At 44.1% G+C, this 22,980-nt stretch overlaps 1 non-coding gene across 1 annotated transcript; it reads right to left on the bottom strand.

The window, feature by feature from the left end:
• Positions 1 to 1,918: 1,918 nt before the first annotated feature.
• On the bottom strand, positions 1,919 to 2,025 carry LOC120686997. Its single transcript, XR_005680502.1, has one exon. It is a non-coding gene; the product is annotated as a small nucleolar RNA R71 (small nucleolar RNA).
• Between the last annotated feature and the right edge of the window lie 20,955 nt (positions 2,026 to 22,980).

Below are 22,980 nucleotides of genomic sequence, written 5' to 3'. Positions count from 1 at the left end.
CTTCTCTATTTACTGAAATGTCTTCACGGTTATCTATTTCATACCTTAGTGTGTTAGTCAAGCATGGTTAAGTGTAGTGTTTATATTGTGGCATGGGATCTCCGTTCGTCCGAATGCTCTAGTTGTCATATGTAGCTAGTGTAGTAATCGATAGTGTAGACGTGGTGTCTATACTATCGGTTACCTGAGGTTGCGCCCAACCCCACGGATAGTTGTGGTAGCCCCGGAGGTGACAGCTCCGATCAGACCTTTGTATTCCACCACGACCGGGTTGGTGTTTCGTAGGGCTATTGGCAGCCTGACCCTGATCACCCGTTCCCAGTCTTTTCGAGGATCGGAATGGTACCATCGCCCCGATGTGCCAATGTGTGATTGCTATGTTAGACCTTTGCTTAGTTGACCCCTTTGGATTGAACCAGAGTAGAACCACAGTAATGGAGAAGTAAATAGTAGCCTTGACCTCTCTCATTGACCTCCTAGCTTTGCTTGTCTGCTCTGATATCTTATCCCGGAGTTCTCCTGTGTGTGTTACTTATCCAAACTCTTATTCCATCTCTTACCCCATATTAGTCTAGTCGGTATACTAGCTAGCATTTACGTGATGGCTATTTATCAACTTCTTTAACCATTGCTTCCCTAAGGATAAATACGATATCCTGGAATACTTTTGGGTGAAAGCTACAAGGGCATTCATGCGCTTGCGGATTTATCTGTTTGCATTAGCAAATGCCAATAGGTATCGTGTAGGAGTTCATGCAAAGATGAAACAGGACTGGATGTTCTCTAGTTCGGGTCATTCTCCCCGATGTCCCTAATTTCCCGGCACCTGTAGTTCTAATCATATGACTAACATAACTTATCTGCTAACATGAATAGTATACTAGGATATTTGCCTATGCTCCCACTAACCTTAGGATTGCTTGTTTATTCTTTATTCATGAGAGTTGGCTGTTCTGTGTGTGTCACATTACCCTTGATTATCCATTATTTATCACTTACCCCTGTATAGTCAGTGGTCTTCATCTTACTTCATACGTGTCATGGTTATGGAACTAGTAAATAAACTTTACACAACCTAGCCATCCCTTGGGAAAATATAAATAACGATATCCTGAATACATCCGGGTGAAATGCTACAACGGTATATCCGTGCGCTTGCGGATCCTTCTGTAAACGTTAAGACATACCACACGGCATTTCCGTGGCGCTGTTGCTAGGAACTAACCCCTCCTAGTGGCGACGCTAAGAAATGTCAACAAGCATTTCTGGCACCATTGCCGGGGATGTCACTAGGTGTAAAGTTAATTACTAAGTACATAAACATGGCAATATAAGTAAGAGGTAGCTACTGCTTATATAGGCTAATGTGTTTATCTTTTTGTTTTCTCCTGATTGGATGAAAACAAGGTAGTGTATGTCTGGTTTATCCTTGCCGACAAACTTTGTTGAAAATCCAGAGAAGCTCGTGAGAAGGGTCCAACCTCACGTCATCCCTCCTCCGATCTCGTAGTCGACGAGTGAACCAGCTTTCCAAGCACCATCAAACGAACTCATGGCTGAGAAGACTCTCCGCGATTTCTCCGTCCCCTCAGCTGCCAATGTGGCAACTGGACCCAATGTTGATGTTGGGGATGTGAACTTTGAGCTGAAGTCTAGCCTCATTAACATGATGCAGGCTAGCCCTTTCTGTGGCAAGCCGAATGAGGACGCCAACGCCCATCTCCAGAATTTTCTGGAGTTATGCAAGACCGTAACCATACGGGGCGTTACAGCTGACGCCATCAGGCTCCGCCTGTTTCCTTTCCCTCTCCTAGGGAAGGCGAAACAGTGTTTTTATCAGAACTAGGAAGCCATCAGCACGTGGGACAAGTGTTCCACGACATTCCTCGCCAAATTCTTTCCATTGGGCAAAACAAATGCCCTACGTGGAAGAATTTCAAGTTTCCAGCAGACAGGGATGGAATCCATCCCAGAAGCTTGGGAGAGATTGCAAGAATGCATACTCGCCTGTCCTCATCATGGGATGGATGAGTGGCTCGTACTCCAAAGCTTCTACAACGGGCTAACGACAACATCCAGAGCCCATCTTGATGCTGCTGCTGGAGGAACCTATCTGGACCTCACAATTGCCAAGGCTACGGCCTTGATTGCAAATATAGTCTCCAACCAGGGCTAGAACGAGGAACGTTCCCAACCCAGAACAAAGGGCGGAATGCATACCGTCAAAGAGACAGACATGCTCGCCGCCAAGCTGGACCTCCTACTGAAGAAACTCGACAAAGGGAACCGGCAACAGATGCCTGTTCCCGTCCATGCCATGAACTCGTACTTAACGTGCGAGGTTTGTGGTGACGGTGGACATTCAGGGAATGACTGCCCCAAGACCCGAGAAGATGCAGCCTACATCAACAACAACAACATCGGGTTCCATCCACAAGGAGGCCAGGGGTGGGGTCAGGCACGCCCACCATTCCAAGGAGGAGGTAATAATTTTAACTCAAATTTCAATTCGAACTTCAATTCAAACCAACCCTCCTTGAGATATCTAGTCTTTGGCCATGCTAAAATAAACGAATCCTTGAACAAGAAGCTTGGTACCAACGATAAAATTTTGGAAGGTATACATGCAAAAGTTGAAACTCTTTCTTCTGCTCTTAAAAATCAATTAAGTTTCAACAAAATGATAGAAACACAACTTGTGCAAATCGCTGCTGCTATTCCCTTTTCAGAAAAGATAAATGCAGTGACCACGAGGGGTGGTAAGTCCACTCGTGATCCACCGCATCCTAACCATGCAGAGAAAGCAGCAAGGCCACAAGCAGAGGAGGAAGAATCTATAGAACAAGATGACTTTGAAGAACCCAAGGAAGAAAATCCACGGAAAACTTTCGATACAAGCTTCCTCCCGTTTGCCTCCCAAAAACAAAAGATGACCACAGACGAGCAGTTTGCTCGTTTTGTTCAGATGATCCAGAAGATACATGTCAATGTCCCATTGTTGGACATGATGCATGTACCAACTTACGCCCGCTACATCAAGGACATCATCAACAACAAGCGACCACTGCCCACAATGGAGGTTGTTAAGCTTACAGAAGAATGTAGCGCTGCTATGCTCAACCAACCTCCAAAGAAGAAAGAAGATCCGGGATGCCTAATGATTAATTGTTCGATTGGCACTCAACACTTCAGCAACACCTTGTGTAACCTTGGAGCTAGCATCAACGTAATGCCCAAGGTCGTCTTCGACAAACTCAACTTCACGCATCTGACGCCGACACCGATGCACCTCCAGCTAGCAGACTCTTCGTTCCGCTATCCAGAGGGAATAGTTGAAGACGTTCCAGTCAGAGTTCGAGATTACTGCATCCCAGTTGACTTCGTAGTGCTCGACATGGAAATATCAAAAGAGACACCATTCATCCTTGGGCGGCCATTCCTGAGCACTGCCGGAGCACACATCGATGTTGGAGTGGGGGAAATCCGCTTCAACATCAATGGGAAAGAAGAAAAATTCCCATTCCGGCCCAAGAAGGAACAATGCTCAATGGTCAACATCAAATTCGGGCCAAGCACACAAGAAAAAGCCAAAGCAACACCTCCCAATCAAGATCCTACGACCACACGATCCACAAAGACAACCAAGAAGGTGTGGCATTAGGTCGCAAGCTCGTCCTCGTCCAATTCTCCAGGACAAGCCGAGCAGTGGTAAACATAGCAGGAGAAAGGTCCTGCTCATCAGACTCTAAACGACGAGCCCTTGCCGAAGGTAAATCGGTACATATCTCATATTTACTTTTCCATCATTTTACTTTTCTCAATTTTTTTTGATTTTTACCCTGCATATTTGAATTTTGAAAACACTCATGCATGCTAGAAACTTTTCTAGCACTTTTCTGTTTTTCACAAAAATCCAAAAAAATATTTCCGAGCATGAAAATCCTTTGAAAAATAATTTTGAAAATCTTTCAAAGCAAAGTTTGGCTGGCACCAAAGTTTAAAAAGTTTTTGACCGTTAGAAGGGCATTGGGCCCTGGCTGTCAGCAGGGGGGCCCACCTAGGGTTCGGCCAAACCCTAGGGTCGGCCGGCCCCCCTGCCAACGGCTAGTGGGCCCAGCTTTTTCCAACGGTCACTAGCCGTCGTGGCTGGTTTCCTCCAACGGTGCCCGGCCATTCTCTCTTTAAATAGAGGCCAAGGGGTGAGTTTTGAGCTCTCACACTCAACTCTCATTCACTCACTCCCTCTCAAACTCTCTCAAACTTTGCTCTTGGGTTTTCATTGGATTCAAGAGACCTCTCTCTCTCTCATTTCTTTGCTGCAGGAAAGAAGGAGCAACTCACGAGTAAGAGCATTCATTTCGGTTTCACTAACGTAACCTGTTTCGATTTGCACGTGTTTTGTCCATCATGAAAGGCTTAGGGCAAAAGGTTTCCGATGCATTCAAGAAGATGATGGGTGGATGTTCATCCCGTTCTCGGGGTGGCTCAAGCTTGTACACACCCGAACCTATGCCTACACCAAGCACAATGAACTACGAGGAAGAAGAACAATATGAAGAGATGCAAGCCGAACCGCAAGCCAAGGTCATAGAGATTGATGTGGAAGATGCACCGTACCTCGACTTGTGAGATGATCGTGAACAACAAGGCTACGACATCCTCAAGAACAGAAGCTTCATCCACACCTGAGCATTTGATCAGGACCTCCTCATCAAAACAGGTATGTATGAAGACTTCTCTAACGTTTAGCATGCGATTGGATGGGATAACTTTGTTCCCGTTGAGGAGTATGGTTCTCGACTCCTCACCATCCAATTTCTTTGCACTCTTTGGGAGGTGGAAAATGGGGTTTATTTTCGACTTTTCGGGGAAGAGTATTTGCTTTCTTGGAAAACTTTTGCCGGCCACCTCGATTTCAACAAACGCTGGCTGATTTCTCTCGATCAAGCTTGCCGCGGTTTTAATCGTCATGAATTTTGGGGCCAGATTTCGGGTCAAAGTTGTCCATGGCAAGTTCGCACCTCGGTGCGGCGACCTTCATAATCCAACTCTTCAATTGATGCACAAGTGGTTAACCATCACTCTCTTTCCAAGAGATGATGTCCGACCCGTGTGCAACGATGAGTTGCTCATTCTTTATGCCATGGTCAACGAGATCAAAATCTCCCCCGCGCAAGCTTTGGTTAAGTAATGGCTTTTGAATTTCAAGATGACGGGTCCAATTGAGTGCACTTCTTTGATTACTCATATCGCTACACGTATCGGTGCCTTAGAGGGGAATTCTATTCCTTTTATTGAGGGCGACCGTATGTATATCGATGAGGCTTATTTGATCCAAGGTCACACACTCAAGAAAGGCCCGAATGACTCTTTGATTTTCTTTTACTTGGGCTATACAAATGAGATTCCACTGCCCAATGCGGAGTTCCATTTGTATAATTGCCATTCTCTATCCATCCCTCTCGTTCCACGAGAAGGAGGTCGTAGGCATAGATCTTCTGGTTTGCCTGGCAGGATGACAAGAAGCAGGACCAGAAGAGAAGTAGATCCGACACCACCGCCTCAGCATCCACATCACTCACATGAGCATGAGGCCGGTGGTTCATCATGGCATAGTGCCAGCACAGAGAAGTGGACACGGCATGCACTAGGCCACCGGTCCACCAGTTCCAGCTCCGGTGGAACCCCGAACCTCATCAGACGGACGTCCTCGTCCCGAGGTTTCGGTGCCATCACCCAGCAGCTAGGTGAACTGCGGGTGCAGGTCAACAACGTACAAGAGATGCTAAACCAACACATCGATACTACCCAAGCATGCCAGCGTCACACTTGCGAAAGGATCCACGACATGGAGCAGTTGCAATTGCAGCAACAGCAGGAGTGGAGGGCGTACTGCCGCTGGACGGGTTTCAACCCCGATCAACCATAGTGAGCCTGAAGCTAGCTTGAGGGAGGACTCCCACGAGAGGTAACTTATATCATTTATCTTTACTGCTTTCATGACCTTGCATGAAACCCATAAAAATTTGCAAAATCAGAAAACCCATAAAAATTTGCATAACTAAAAACAAATAAAAATTTGTAAAACTTAGAAAACACCAAAAATATTTCTTTTAATATGTGTAGTAAGCATGGTGTAAGTTTTCCTTGTTGAGATGATGAATAGTTGCTCTATAATTTTCTTCATATGCTTAGTTACAACTTTATGCTCTACTTAGTTTTGGGTTTGGTGGCTTAAAATGTTCAAACCTTAAACTTGAAACTTGTGGGTAGCAAAAAACATGAACAAAATCTAAGTTGTTGGGAGCTATGATATGTTAAGTAGAGTTGCTATGATCTTCTCTTATGTGATACTTGATATCCGGAGTATTTAATTTTGAAAACACAAAAATATAATAAAGTTCCTCGATGATATGAAAATTCTTATCCAAAGCCATATGTTGTTTTTCATTGCAAAAACCTTCCACATATGCAACTTGTTATCTCATTGAGCTTTGTCAAATTGTTGTGACCCTTAGTGAGATTCATTTCATACTCCCTTGATCAAGATCACGTACACGTTTCCACCACATGCTATGCTTCTACACTAGAAGTAAGCAAAAATTCATCCATCCACGAAATAAAACTCCAAGTCCATGTATGACACCTCTCTCTCTCAAAAATATGTCAAGGATATGGGGTTATGCAAAAAGAAAGTAAAAGATGCATACCCAAAGAAGGTATGCCACATGCTTCGGAATGTCAAAAAAAAAGAGAAAGAGGAAAAGATGCATACCCAAAGAAGGTTTGCCACATGCTTAGGCATGTCAAAAAAAAAAGAATAAGATAGCCCCTTATCCAAGAAGAGAGAAAAAGGAGAGATGGTGCATACAAAAGGAGTTCATACACCATCCACCAAAAATATCCACACACTTGCACATCTTGATCAAGGTTTATGACTTATTTCTCCTTTGGATCCGGTCTTTGACTTAGCAAAAATGTGAGAAGCAGGTATGCCTTCAATCTTCTATACCTACAGCTCCAAAAAAAAAATAGCCATAAGAGATAGGTTGAGGAAGAAAGGCACAATAAAAAGCCTTGGTAAGGAATCATACACATTGAGCGATCTGAGAGATCATCCGAGGAACTTTATAAATTTCTTTTGAAAAACTTTACAAAACCTCCGGATTGACGGTTGAACTAAAGAGCAAGAAATATGAGCACTCTATGATACTGTTTTGACTCTCAACCGCCAAAGATGAGGTGAAGCTATAACCTCCACAGGAGTAAGGTTAGAGGTAAGAACAAAGGCCAACTTATTCAAAATCAAGGTAAGAAGCATTCGGTTGTGCCTAAGTATGAGTTGGAAATTCAACATTGTAGCAACTCCTGATCAACAACGAGCGCCTTGTTTTGCTCGGGACGAGCAAAAGGCTAGCTTGGGGGTGTTGTTGATGGTCGTTAAGTGTGAAATATGACCGTCAACTATACTCATAAAAGAAGAAAAACTATACCTCTTACTCACATATTTGTATCACTAACCTAGCTCCACAGTTGTTTTCGAAGATTTATGATTTCAGGAGCACAAGTCCAGAATAAGAAGAAAACACAACAAATACGCAGACAGAAGTCACAGACGATGGCATCCTGTGTAACACAAGCAAAGGAGGCCCACAAACCAGACCAAACCGACCAACCAAGCCCTGGCACTGACCATCTGACATCAGGACCCACCAGGATGTGTACCAGAGAAGGATGGTGGCCAGAGGCGGCAAGGGGGGTTCGGCCGACCCCACTTGTCAGCCAATGAGGCTGAGTTTTGGCGGGAAGCCTGATCTTATCCTCCCTATGGTGGTTTGGCATGTTTCCATACAAGGAGATGGCGGGAACCGACCTCTCAAGCTATAAAAGGGGCCTCCCACCACTCTCACCACGCACACCACTTGAAGGCCTCTTTCTCACACTCACTAGTGACTTGTACTCCTTAGGGTAGTGGAGCTAGGCTAGTACTTCATCTCCTTAGCGAATCCAGTCGTCCTCGGGGTCGGCGAGCAATCCTCGGCCTCTGGTATGGCTTTGTATTCCGAATTTTGTTATGCTATTTGTTGACGCTCCTTAGAGCGCCAATTTACGTACCACAAGAGCACGGATCGTGTAGCTTTTCCCTTAGAGTATTCCCCCAAGGTTTATCAATCCACGGAACAAGTGTATTACTATGCTTAACTAAGCACTAATGATGTTGGTAAAAGATCTATATTGAATGATTGAGTGTGAAATAGATCTAATCTAACCAATCTAATCTAATCTAGACTAGTGAGCAATGGTAGGTGTGTGCACGAGATATGAAGAGCATTTGTCCATAGAGTCTAGGATCACTAGAGATGTAATCGCCAAGCAACGAAGAACGGATCTAATCTACCAAAAGGTGTGTTCCAAGATCAAAACCTTTCCCTCCCGCATACTGTCACTACATGAGGATAATCAGTAATGAATCAACAAGAACACGATAGTTGATGTAATCTAAGTAAACCATGCAAGAGCAAAGCAAACCCAAAGCCAAGTCGCGAACTATTAGGCATCAAAGCATCATCAACAAGAATCATGATAGATCAATCTCATAAAGGATTCGGCAATTACAACTCAAGATCTCCTTACAACCTCATGAACAAACGAGGACTTTACCCCATGAAGCTAAGCGAAGCGTAGTCGATCGTGGTGATGAAATCTCCGGCAAGGAATGGAACCCTTACTGTCCTCCAACTTGCAGTGGCACCGAGGGACGATGAGGCCTCCGGAGTCGCCTTTCTCTTGTGTCTAACTCGAATAGATCTCTGAAACTCTTCTCTGGATGCTTCCTCTCTCTGCGATCCTCTAGATGCCCCCCTTTGACGGCGGCTTCGGGGTATTTATAGGCAGATATGGTCGGTGGTTTTGGTGAAACATAGATTCGGGTTGACGCATACTTCGTGCTGAAGAAAACTGAGACCGATTGGGCTCCGAAATGGGCTAAGCCGGCCGGCCCAAGGGCTCCAGGCCGGCCGGCCTGGGCCCTTACAGGCCCCTTTCGGTCCCATCTTTCGCGTGCGGCCTCTTCCTCTTATTCCTCATCTTAGCCCAGTTGTAACCATGCGTCAAAACATCTCTGAAAATGTCCAATTTCCTGTCAAAATGCAACATGCTCCAAAATCCAGGACAAAATCGAAAATGGTCAAGTTCGGGTGCCAAGTGGCGGGTTAGTACATGAATCATCCCGAAGAATTTACCAAAACAACTCCTAATCATATAGTAAAATGGGTACTTAAGGAGCGCCAACATTCCCCCCATGCTTAGCTTTTACTCGTCCTCGAGCAAATCAAATCATCAAATCCTTCCAAGGGTTACTCAAGAGTTCTCGAACTGCAAAATTTACTTATGCAAACAAGTCTAACAATATTTCTTCAAACAAATGTCAGAGGAGCAGCGAGGATAATCATATCATGGGCGTTTAAAAACTCATCCAATATTACTCCACGACTCTTACCTTTAACCGGCAACTCGAATATCGACAACACTTGCTTTTCTTGCCATCCTTGGAGGTTTTTTTTTAGAAGCAAAATACCCTGCAACAAAGGTTAGACCAAAAATTCTTGCACAAGTCCTTTCGTGTCTCTCGATATAAGTGGCTATCCTATTATTATTTGCAAACTCTCATCTCCCAAAAGTCTCTCAAGTATAAAGTGGGGCTATAGGTGTGGCTTAGCAAAGTATATACATATATTGTCAAATTAAGAAAACCTTCTAATGGTTGCTTACCTTCCGAGCCAATGATCATGAGAGCTTCTCCATAAAGTAAAGGGTTCAAGGGTAAGAAGATTTAGAATGGTGGACATGTGCAAAGGCATACAAAAAGATTGACTTCAAGGCACAAGCATCGTCCTCGTTGTTGGATTGCACATGGTTGGAATTGAGGATATTGTTCTCAAACAACAAGGCGATATCTCTTTGCACTTCTCTAACCATAGAATCCCTTCATTTATTCTTTTCTTCTCATACATTGTTTTTCTTTCTTTCTCCCGAATTTTCTTTCTCTTCTCCCGAATTTTCTTTCTCTTCTCCGAACCTTTTCATAGGACACTTTCTATAAAACATAGATAGGAAAATCTCCAAAGTGGCTCCCTGAATTTTTTGAAGCCCGAGCCGAGGCCAGAGGGGCCTAGGCCGGCCGGCTGAAGGGGTGTAGGCCGGCCGGCCTGGGGCTTTCCCAGCTCGGCTTCGGTCCATCTTTCCAGTACTCCTTCCTTTCTTCGTCCCAAAATTATGTTTTATATAAATCACGCGCAGAAACAGAACATATCCTCACAATTGGGTTGTGGTCAAGGAAGAGGATAATAAACAAGATAATCTCAGGTTCGGGTTTTGGAATCCGGTAGATTTCATGAGTTGTTCCAATGAGGTATTCTCATTACCGAATATTGATGTGGCTAGCAATTCAGAGATGAAAAATACGGACATGATCATTGCTCGAAATTAAAACTCCCAAGAGAAAGAAATCCTAACTCAACTCAATGTACATCCGATACTTATGGTGGAACGAATATAGCTTGTGGATGATAGGATTTTTACTCTCAACTTGCCAAGAACTTGATCAACCTTATGTTTGTAGGGGTTTTATTTTTATGAAATTAAAGTCCTCCAAATCATGCCTTACTCGCAAGCGTAATCAAAACCAAGTGCTAGATCAAAGCTCAAGTGTGGGTATTAACATGAACGAATAATTTACTAAGCTCCACAAATACGAATTAATTTTCATGACAACGCTCGTGAACAATTGCTTTAAAGAAAATAAAGTAAAACTAAATGCATAAATAAAATTGCACAATCCAATAGAAAACAAAGACTCTTTTTATTTTGTTTTCATGACTCAACACTAATTTAAGACTCACTCTCACAAAAGAGAAAAATAAAGCACACAACGCTAAACTATGACTCTCACACATGCGGAATTAAAGACACGCACACGACGAACTTTCGAGTAAACAAAGACTAACAAAATTCAATCTACGACGTCACACCTTTCCCCCCATGCTTAGATTATGCGGCGTCCTCGTCGCAATGATATAAAATACGGGTGTGACGCTCGTCGGTGTTCTCAACGGCACCTAAGGCAATTGCATCTAGGGCGCCCTCCTCGCTTTTGTAGACCTCCGACCATCCCGAATAACTTCCTTATGTTACGAACAAGGAAGTTGTAATCTCTCTCAACCAAGCTCTCGATGTCGTCCATCCTTCGATCCATTGCCACGATTTGATCATGACACCTATCGATGGTGGCGCGGAGATCCGCGATTTCATTGAAGCACTTGAAACAGCACCCGGAGTGATGCCTGCTGCGGTTAGGGCTGTCATCCTCGGGCTCGTCGTCGTCCTTCTTCTTCTTCTTCTTGCCGCTGTCACCTTCGGAGGGGTCATCTTCCTCCTTCTCTCCTCGTCGGCCCACCCCGGCCAATCATCATCGTAGTCACGACCGGTGGCACCCCATGAACTAGGGCTCATGATGCTCTCCCAATCGCTGTCCCCCGCATAATCCTTCGGCTCCGGGGTGTGCTCGATGTAGTTCTTTCTTTTAACTTCGAGGAGGCGCAAGGAACGCCTAGGCACGGGTGGCTTTTTGTCTTGTCGCTTCTCGCCTTCGTCTTCGTCGCTGCTGATGACGACGACCACCCTTTGGGCTTGAGCTAGCTTCTCGTTGCACCATTGAAGGCCCTTCCCTTCGACGCTCATCCTTGCTTGAGTATTGAATTTCTTCGGAGGGGCCTTCGCTTCACATCGCTTTGCTTCGACAAGGAGGGGCTGCGCACCGGTTGCCGAGATGGGGCTAGATGTCCTTGGCGTGGGGGTGTCGGGCATCATGCCCCTCTCATTGATCTCCATCACTTCAATCATAGCTCTTGCGCTCGCTGGACCGGCCATTGTCGACGTCTCTCACGAGGTGGTGGTGTAGATTGAAAAGTATGAGAGAATAGATCTAACCCGCGCCTCTATTTATATCCCGAAAAGACTTGGACGAGAAGTCCAAAATCTCTTTGGTTTTGGCATGCGAAATCTATAAGGCACAGGTTTGAAATTTCCTTATCTCGCACCTACCAAAAATCAAGACCGATTCGCACACGGGAAGGCTCAGGCCGGCCGGCCTAGGGGTGTTGGGCCGGCCGGCCTAGGGGTGTTGGGCCGGCCGGCCCAGGGGGTTTTTCAGCCCCCTAGACTCCAACTTTTTCCGAGGTGCTCAGCAATAAATTAGAAGCCTATGTTTTACTCAAACTTCGTCCAAAATAAAAATAAAGCTATGAAAATAAAATCTAGAAGAGAGTATTTACAAACTTACCTTGCTTAACGTCGTTAGGCTTGACATTCCGGTTCCTCCTCCATGGTGTATATGTCGATATAATGAAGCGGCACGACGTCGGGCTCCAAGAATACCTTTAGTCGCTGTCCGTTCACCACATATTGATCACCTTTCACATCCATGATTGTCACCGCTCCCATGGGTGAAACCGAGTGTACGACGTACGGTCCATCCCATTTGCTTTGCAATTTTCCTTTGCCAAAAAGTTTGAATCTTGAATTGTAGAGTAGAACCTTGTCTCCTTCTTTGAATTCCTTGTTTTGTAATCTCTTGTCGTACCACCTCTTCATCCTTTCCTTGTAAATTGATGCACTATTGTACGCTTTCAATCTTAACTCCTCCAATTCGCTTATTTGGATTCTCCTTTTAATTCCAGCGGCTTTCGCATCAAAGTTCATCTCCTTCATCGCCTAATACGCCTTATGTTCTAGCTCAACCGACAAGTGGCATGTTTTTCCATAAACAAATTGATAAGGAGTCATACCAATCGGGGTTTTGTGTGCCGTACGATATGCCCATTGTGCATCATCTAGTCTCTTCGACCAATCTTTTCCTCCTTTTGCCACGGTCTTCTTTAAGATATCCTTCAATTGCTTATTCGAAATTTCTGCTTGTCCATTTGTTTGGGGGTGATAAGCCGTGGACACTCTATGTTCAATTCCCAATTTCTTCAAGCATCTACCAAAGTCTTTGCCCGTGAAGTGTGTTCCTCCATCGCTTATCAAGATTCTCGGGATGCCATATCGAGGGAAGATTACTGATTTAATCATGTTTATGGACTCTTCCATTGATGCCTTCCGACATGGCATAGCTTCAACCCACTTTGAAACATAGTCCACCATCACCAATATATGCTCAAATCCATGTGAGTTCACAAATGGTCCCATGAAATCAATTCCCCAGACATCAAATAGATCTATTTGCAAGTTATAGTTCAACGGCATGGCATTCCTTTGCGAGATATTCCCCGTCCTTTGGCATTCCGGACAAGTTGAAACAAATCTTTTCGCGTCTTCATGCATCTCGGGCCAATAGAATCCACTAGCCCATACCTTAGCTTGAGTTCTAAAGTGCCCATAATGTCCTCCATATCCCGATGAGTGACACTTCCTTAGAACTTCTTCACGTTCCTCCCTCGGTATGCATCTTCTTAGGACCCCATCTTCTCCATATCTATATAAGTATGGTGGATCCCAATAGTATTTTCTTCTTTCCGCGATCACTATTTTCCTTGCATTCTTGTCCAAGTGATCCAAGGGCATCCCTTTTATTGCCCTTATTATTTCATTCATCCAACTATCTTTGTCGAGAATTCTATATAGATGATCATCTCTCATTTGATCCTCGATCGGTTCTTTTCCATCATCTCCATGGTTCATCCTTGATAGGTGGTCGGCCACAACATTTTCTGCTCCTTTCTTGTCCCTTATCTCCACATCGAATTCTTGTAGCAATAGGATCCATCGAATCAAGCGTGGTTTAGCATCTTTCTTGGACAAGAGATACTTGATTGCCGCATGGTCGGTATAAACTATCACCTTTGAATTTACTATGCATGATCTGAATTTTTCGAAGGCGAATACCACGGCAAGCAATTCTTTCTTCGTTGTTGCATAATTAAATTGGGCTTCATTAAGAGTCATGCTTGTGTAGTAGATAGCATTTACCTTCCCCTCTTTTCTTTGTCCAAGAACGGCTCCTACGGCGTAGTCGCTTGCATCACACATGATTTCAAAAGGTAGATTCCAATCCGGAGATTGCATGATAGGAGCACTTATGAGGGATTACTTGAGTATTCGAATTGTGTGAAGACAATCACTATCAAAAATGTACTCCACATCTTTTTGGAGAAGTTGTGTCAATGGCTTGGTGATTTTTAAAAAATCCTTTATGAACCTCCTATAGAATCCGGCATGACCGAGGAAGCTCCTCAAAGATTTGATGTCCGTAGGTGGTGGCAATTTCTCCACGGTTTCTATATTTGCTCTATCCACCTCTATCCCTATCTCAGAGATAACATGACCGAGAACAATTCCTTCTTTCACCATGAAATGACACTTCTCCCAATTAAGCACAAGATCAACCTCTCCACATCTTTTAAGAACTTTCTCCAAATTTCCCAAGCAATTATCAAAGCTAGTACCATGCACCGAGAAATCATCCATGAATACCTCCATAATCTCTTCTATGAAATATGAAAATATAGCCATCATGCACCTTTGAAAAGAAGCGGGCGCATTGCACAATCCAAAAGGCATCCTCCGATATGCAAAAGTTCCATACGGGCAAGTAAACGTGGTCTTATGTTGATCATCCGGATGAATAGGTATTTGGAAGAATCCCGAGTATCCATCAAGGTAACAAAAGTGTGAATGCTTTGCCAACCTTTCTAGCATCTCGTCGATGAATGGTAGTGGAAAATGATCCTTCCTTGTTGCCTTATTCAATTTTCTATAATCGATGCACATCCTCCATCCCGTGATGGTTCTTTGCGGTATCAATTGCTCCTTCTCATTTTTCACAACCGTGAGTCCTCCTTTCTTTGGAACGCAATGAATGGGGCTTACCCATTCACTATGTGGCACGAGGTATATTATACGGGCATTCAACAATTTGATAACCTCCTTCTTCACCACATCACGCATAGCATGGCTCAACCTTATTTGATGTTCTATGACCGGCTTGTATTGCTCCTCGAGTTGTATACGATGTGTGCAAAAAGTGGGGCTAATACCTTTCAAGTCGTTAATCGAGTAGCCGATCACCTTTTTGTGCTTCTTCAATAAATTCAGCAACTTCTCCGTCTCTTCCGGGCTCAATTCATCGCTAATAATCACCGGAAAAGTCTTGCCATCTCCCAAAAATTCATATTTCAATCCCTTGGGGAGTGGCTTCATCTCAACATCGGGCGCGCCATCCTCTTCTTGATCTAACTCTCCAATGTCTTCAAATTTTTCTTCCTCCAAATTCCCGTGTTGCGGCTTCAACTCTTCCATTGTTTCCACTAGTTCTCCGTCTTGATCATATTGAGCATCTCCATTCTCCAAAGCACGTTGGAGAGGATTCCTGAAAGAATCAATGGAACGAATGCTCTCTACCTCTTCGTTATCAAGAGGTAGAGGTGAAGCAAAAGACGGTTTCGAATGAAATTCGAATGTGCGCTTTTCTCCATCTAGATCAAAAGTGACAATCCCTTTTCTAACATCTAGAACAACATTTACTAATTTGAGAAAGGGTTTTCCAAGGATTATGCCTTCATGCTCATCATCGCTAGCATTAATCGCAAAAAAGTCGGTAGGAATTTTTTTACCCGCTATAGCAACATTTAGGTTTCTAAGCACTCCTAGTGGTTTGATTAATCTACCATCTCCCATGGTCAATTTAATGAATGTGGCATCTAGGTTTGATGCTTCGTTAAAAAGCTCAACATAAACCTTGGAACTCATCACACTAACATGGCGCCAACGTCACATAAAACATTGCAACATTTTGTTCCGTCTATCATGCAATCAACACGAGGTGTGGGTGATGGATTACCTTCGCCTTGATCGCTTCCAATCTCATATACTTGGGCTATGTGCACGTAGGGTGATGATTCCGATTTCACTCCCATGATCTTTTTGACCTCCAGCACTTCGTCCAAGTCAATCTCTTCCTCTTTTTCTTCAAAAAGTTTCCGAATAATATCACCGGCTGATTCCTTGCCAAATGTATATCCCGTGTGATTATCCGGCGGGAAGTCTTCCGCTATCACCTTCGCCATTCCTCGCTGATTTGGATGCGGTCTTGCTTTGTCAAACATTCTTTCGAAGTCAATTGGTATCCAATCCATTTGCTCGAATTCCCTTAGCGATTTGGCGGTGCCCATGGTTCTTCCTTTCTTTTTCGGGTCGTCTTTCGTTGCACTCCGGATCGATGCTTCTTCATCGTGGTTTGTCTCTATGACTTTCCCATGCTTCGATTGTTCTTCCCTCGCTTCTGATGCCTCTTTTCTGAAAATTACAGCAAGCACCCGCACTTGAGACTCTTCCTCGGAGCTTGCCGAACATCGTTTTTCCCAATCTCTTTGCATTGCCACACCCTTGCTTATTTTTTGTAGGAGTTGGGCGGCTTCCGTGAGTGTTTTCTCCATGAGATCTCCTCCTGCACACATTTGAACAAACTGCATGCACTCGGGGGTTAGGGAAAAGTAAAAGGTATGCAAGAGTACTTCACCGGAAAATCCGAGCTTCGGTCCTTGTTCAATCAATCCATTGAATCTATTCCATGCTTGATCTATCCCTTCTTCTTCTCCTTGTGCGAAGTTGATCACTTGCTTCCGAATATGTTGAACCTTGCTTAACGGAAAGAACCGCTCGCAAAATTTCTTCATCAAGTCATCCCAATTTCCTTTTACCTCGAAGGATGCAAGTGCAAACCATCTTCTCGCTTCTTCCGCAAGAGAGTATGGGAAAAGATTCCATCTAAACCAAGCTAGCGGAACTCCATCTTGTTGTACCGTGTTGCATAGCATTGTGAACCACTTGATATGTCTATATGGGTTGCCCGTCTCATCTCCTATAAAGGGGTTTGCCGCCGCCATCTTGATGATTTGAGGCTTGATCTCGTATTCGGTGGCTCGCAACACCGAATCTTATTTTTGCATGTCGAAGTCCTCCGATAGCGGGCTTGCATAATCCCTTAGTGATTTTTCTCCTTCCTCCACGTGTTGAATGAGATGGGCCATCTAGACAATCAAAACAAAAACAAAAACAAAAAAAATTTCTAGAGAAAAAGGTTAGGTGTTAGTAACCAACAAAATTATTACAAAGTTAAACGTAGCAAAATCGCTTGTTCCCCGGCAACGGCGCCAGAAAAGCTTGTTGACGCTCCTTAGAGCGCCAATTTACGTACCGCAAGCGCACGGATCGTGTAGCTTTTCCCTTAGGGTATTCCCCCAAGGTTTATCAATCCACGGAACAAGTGTATTACTATGCTTAACTAAGCACTAATGATGTTGGTAAAAGATCTATATTGAATGATTGATTGTGAAATAGATCTAATCTAACCAATCTAATCTAATCTAGACTAGTGAGCAATGGTAGGTGTGTGCACGAGATATGAAGAGCATTTGTCCATAGGGTCTAGGATCACTAGAGATGTAATTACCAAGCAATGAAGAACGAATCTAATCTTCCAAAAGGTGTGTTCCAAGATCAAAACCTTTCCCTCCCGCATACTGTCACTACACGAGGATAATCGGTAACGAATCAACAAGAACATGATAGTTGATGTAATCTAAGTAAACCATGCAAGAGCAAAGCAAACCCAAAGCCAAGTCGCGAACTATTAGGCATCAAAGCATCATCAACATGAATCATGATAGATCAATCTCATAAAGGATTCGACAATTACAACTCAAGATCTCCTTACAATCCCATGAACAAACGAGGACTTTACCCCATGAAGCTAAGCGAAGCGTTGTCGATCATGGTGACGAAATCTCCTGCAATGGATGGATCCCTTGCTGTCCTCCAACTTGCAGTGGCACCGAGGGACGATGAGGCCTCCGAAGTCGCCTTTCTCTTGTGTCTAACTCGAATGGATCTCTGAAACTCGTCTCTGGATGCTTCCTCTCTCTGCGATCCTCTAGATGCCCCCCTTTGACGGCGGCTTCGGGGCATTTATAGGCAGATATGGTCGGTGGTTTTGGTAAAACATAGATTAGGGTTGATGCATACTTCGTGCTGAAGGAAACTGAGACCGATTGGGCTCCGAAATGGGCTAGGCCGTCCGGCCCAAGGGCTCCAGGCCGGCCGGCCTGGGCCCTTTCTGGCCCCTTTCGGTCCCATCTTTCGCGTGTGGCCTCTTTCTCTTATTCCTCATCTTAGCCCAGTTGTAACCATGCGTCAAAACATATCCGATAATGTCCAATTTCCTGTCAAAATGCAACATGCTCCAAAATTCAGGACAAAATCGAAAAAGGTCAAGTTCGGGTGCCAAGTGGTGGGTTAGTACATGAATCATCCCGTAGAATTTACCAAAACAACTCCTAATCATATAGTAAAATGGGTACTTAAGGAGCGCCAACACTATTCATAGTGAGTTCGTTCTTGGTTATCTTGCTATGTTAGTAGCTTGCTTAGCCTTGATCTGTGCTTATTCAAGTTATAGTAGTTGCTTGCTTAGACCAAATGATCTGGGTAAGGATATCGGTTAATTGTGCTTTCGGGCTTGCTCTAGCATCTTACCTGTCGTTCCGAAGGTTGGGGGACCCGGGGGTGCTAGGGTAGTGACCTCATATGCGGGCATGGTGCCCGGGTATGCGGGATCCTTCAGATATGACGGTGCTCCACGGTGTGACTGGGGTAGACCGCAGGTGGTGACAAGCCTGTCGGTCCGCCGGGAAGCTGCTTCTCAGTTAGCGTACTCCCCGATGTTCGGGTATCGTGTAGGAGTTCATGCAAAGATGAAATGGGACTGGATGTTCTCCAGTGCGGGTCATTCTCCCTGATGTCCCTAATTTCCCGGCACCTGTAGTTCTAAGCATGTGACTAACATAACTTATCAGCTAACATGAATAGTATACTAGGATCTTTGCCTATGCTCCCACTAACCTTAGGATTGCTTGTTTATTCTTTATTCATGAGAGTTGTTTGTTCTGTGTGTGTCACATTACCCCTGATTATCTATTATTTATCACTTACCCCTGTATAGTTAGTGGTCTTCATCTTACTTCATATGTGTCATGATTATGGAACTAGTAAATAAACTTTACACAACCTTGCCATCCCTTGGGAAAATATAAATAACGATACCCTGAATACTTCCGGGTGAAATGCTACAACGGTATATCCGTGCGCTTGCGGATCCTTCTGTAAACATTAAGAAATGTCAACTGTACAACGGCATTTCCGTGGCACCGTTGCTAGGAACTAACCCCTCCTAGTGGCGACGCTAAGAAATGTCAACAGCCGGCCTCATCTAGGCCAGCCGGCCCCAACTTCAGTGAAATCGATAACCATCAGTTTGCGCAGCAAGTTGATGGCCTCCAGAAGCTAAATCCAGAAGATGCAAAGCAAAGGCCAAAAATCATAGGTCGGCCAGCCTAGGTGAGGCCGGCTGGCCCAACTTTTCCACGCAATCAGCCCATCTTTTTATGGTGGCAAGTAACTGACATGAGGAGGTTGGAGGTGGTGGAACCCACGCATGGTGGCAGCAGGAGAATGATTAGAGGAGAGGATTCCCTTTGGATTCCATGAGCATCTCCACTCTCCCAAGTCACCTCCAAGCTATAAATAGGACCCCTCTCCCCTCACTCTCACTTGTACCATCCCTCACCACTTCTCTCCCACTTGGGGAGGCACCTCTTCAGGTGGCGCTTCCCCGCGTAATTCAAAGGTTAGTTCGAGAGTTAGAGTCAGGAGCTCTCTTCGGTTCTGGAGTTGTCTTCAGGAGTCTTGGTATGAGTTCCATTGTATCTTTACTTTTATGTAAGACTTTGCCTGTTTAATATAGTGGTTTTCTCCGTATTTCTTCCATGCCTTATTTACATTCCACAGTACTTTCTAATGTTTAGATTAGTACCGGAATAGTTGTGGAGTTAAGTTGCTGGGTTGTTCTCTAGTATTTTCTTTCATTCCCGGGATCCCTTGTCCGCGTGGTAGCAAGTTCTATCCATTTGGGATTTCTTCTTTCCTTAACGTGAGGCAGAAGTCAGTGACTTGACAGTTTAGGCATGGTGCTTAGACTTGATAGTTATCTTGGGTTGTGTTCCACCCCACGGCATCGCAGTGGTAGGTGACAGGTGGTGACAGCCCTGTCCATCCTTTGCAGTCCACCACGTTCTGGTGTTTTCATAGCAGTAGTTGCCGACGGACATTGGACTCTCTTCGCATCCCAGTTTGAGTCCTTCTCTTAGGCTGCCAAAGTGAATGAAAGATAATCCTAGATTACATTTCCACTGTGTTCGGGTTCTATAGCAAGCCATCTCCCTCGCAGCTTCTATACCTCTCGTACAGTGCTACCTTAACCTACATTCCTACCCCTTGGCATGAGAATGACCCATCATAGGAACCATGCTCTTGACTTGTTTCACTCCCGGCTATCAGTATCCTTGTGGTGAGGATGCGTGCCATTATCTTTCCCTTCCTTCCATACCATTTGTTTGGAATAGGTGATGACATTTAGATGACTGATAACATAGTATCCATTGCTCAACTGCTTCCCATGGGAAATGCGATACTCTGGAATACTCTTGAGTGAAATGCTACAATGGTGTTCTGTGCACTTCTGGAGTTATTCTAAAGGCTTATAAAATGGCAGCAAGCATTTCTAGCGCTGTTATCGGGAAGTGATGAGCTGGATATTATTTTATCGTTTGTCTTTTGTTATCACCTTTTCGTTCAAAACCACCAATTTTTTCCATACCCCTAAAAAAGAAAATAAAAAAACCTTATTTTTTTTATTTCCACACACCATCTCCCCTTATTTATAAAAAAAAACACACTGCACTCCACCATGATTTGGACTTAGACTATGATTCCTAGTCTAGGATGTTTGGAAAACCCTCTGTGCAACTGCAGGAACTTCGATGCGGGTTGTTCAACTCAAGGTCATAATCATCGCAATGCACAAGAAGAGGAATTACCATATAATCAGGAGATGCAAGATGGAATCAATGCTGCAGCAAGTTCAATAGGTTCTCTGTCCTCGGACTGCTGGCATCAAACGAATTCGAGTATGTGAGAGGTCCTGCTTTTGACCCAAAACTGAGCCCTTCCGGGAGGTCGCCCGAGGTTTGCCATAACTTTGCTCATCTTTATTTCCATATGAATTGAGCTCTTCCATGATTATGCTTCATCTATCTCGTATGCTCTAGTTTAAGTGTACTTGTGTACGGTATGCTTATAGGCTCATTTAAATTAAGCGTGGTGCTTCGATTAATTAGCCTTCTTTAATCAAATTTGACATGGAGTTGAAAATGGTTAATGAATCAAGAGCAAAATACGTGCATAGATGTCACGTGTGTATTGGTGTGGACTAACCCATGTAGGAGGCTCATTCGAGTGGGAAGGTCTCCAAGTTCAATTCACTATGAAGATAAAGCAAGGTCTGAAGTCACACTTCATCAACATAGCAAAGGATATAAGGAGACATATCGCTGTGAGTACATTACGGAAACACCCCTCATTTTCATAATTAGATACCTCATGTTGTTGCAGTTTGTCCTCAGACTTTGTCTTGAGATATGCCAAAAAAAAGGAAAGATAAATGGTGAACAACAAATAAAAATAGAAAAACCAATAGAATTTTGGCAACAAATAAGGACCATGCTAACTAAATCTTTGAGGCTAGCATAGGAGCAACTACTCCTGGTCATCAAGTTAGATTCTAGTATCTCTTGGACCTTCGGGTATTTGTTCAATAAACTTTTGCAGGAAAGACTAAAGAATGTTGTCACCAACACCCCTTAGTTCAATGAAATTTGCACGTGGAACTAGATTGAGGCCAGCACTCAAATAGCGAAAAGTTACCTAGATGGATTCCTTATGATATGCAAGGCACACTGAGAGTTTGGATCACTAGGGCTTGACCACCCTATGCATGGTTGACTTTTCAAAAAGTCTACCAGGAAAACTTCTCCGGAGAATGGGAACCAAGATGGAACCCAGCGAGTCCGACAGCAGTATGGCTCAGCGCCTCTTGTGCTGTCAGAAAGAAAACCTGTTATCAGTACAGTGCAACCCTACCCAACACAATCCGAGAAGAGAAAAAGCATCCATGATACACACGGTATCACTCTCAAGTGGATCACAATAGCTTGAAAACCCCTTGGGTGATTATGGAGCAATTATCGGCAAAATGCTCAAGTTCAAGTATAGTCATACTCCTTTGTCCCCACTACAACGTGGCTAGAGTTGGTGGACGCGATTAGGTTCGTACCATGAGGAGCAGAAGATATTCGGTGACCAAGTCCCTTGGCAGCGTGTCTTGCGTATCGCGCGCACTGTTAAAGGAACAAGATTTGTGCCCACACCAGAATATCTTCGTCCCATGAACTTCGCGTGCTAGACACAGAGCTGCTCCCGAAGAACCCTGTATGCAGGGCAACATAAGCATAGCGAATGTGAACAACCTCATCACGTTGGACATGGATACCATCTCAACTCTGAGAGACAGTTCCGCAACACTTCGTCGCACAAGTTGGACATGGATACCCTCTCATATTTGAGAGACAGTTCCGCAGCAAGGCGAAGATGATCAAAGAATAGAGACTGAGAAACTTAGCTCAACATCAATCGCAAGGAGGAAGATTGTATTTTAAGCTCATAGGTGAAGCTGCACTCACAATCAAAGAGATCCTGCCGATGCTTGACACAAGCATCCTTGACATATTCATTAAAGAATCCCTGGTTGAAATGTGGAACAATGAATACCAAGGAGCACTATGGTGGCCGTTGAAGGTAAATCTTCAACAAGGTCTAAGCTTGGGGGAGAATCCGCTAGGTAAGTGCCTCAAGTGCCTCGTGCTTTACATTCCTATCATGCTTCCTGCTGCAAATGCCATAAAAGTAAAGAGAGTTGTCTTTCTCCTTTAATAAAAATAAATTAAAAAATAATAAATAAAACATGCATAC

This window comes from Panicum virgatum, chromosome 8N (genome assembly GCF_016808335.1).
Source record: "Panicum virgatum strain AP13 chromosome 8N, P.virgatum_v5, whole genome shotgun sequence".
NCBI classification, from domain to species: Eukaryota; Viridiplantae; Streptophyta; class Magnoliopsida; order Poales; family Poaceae; genus Panicum; species Panicum virgatum.
This window is presented reverse-complemented; position numbering and strand designations above follow the sequence as displayed.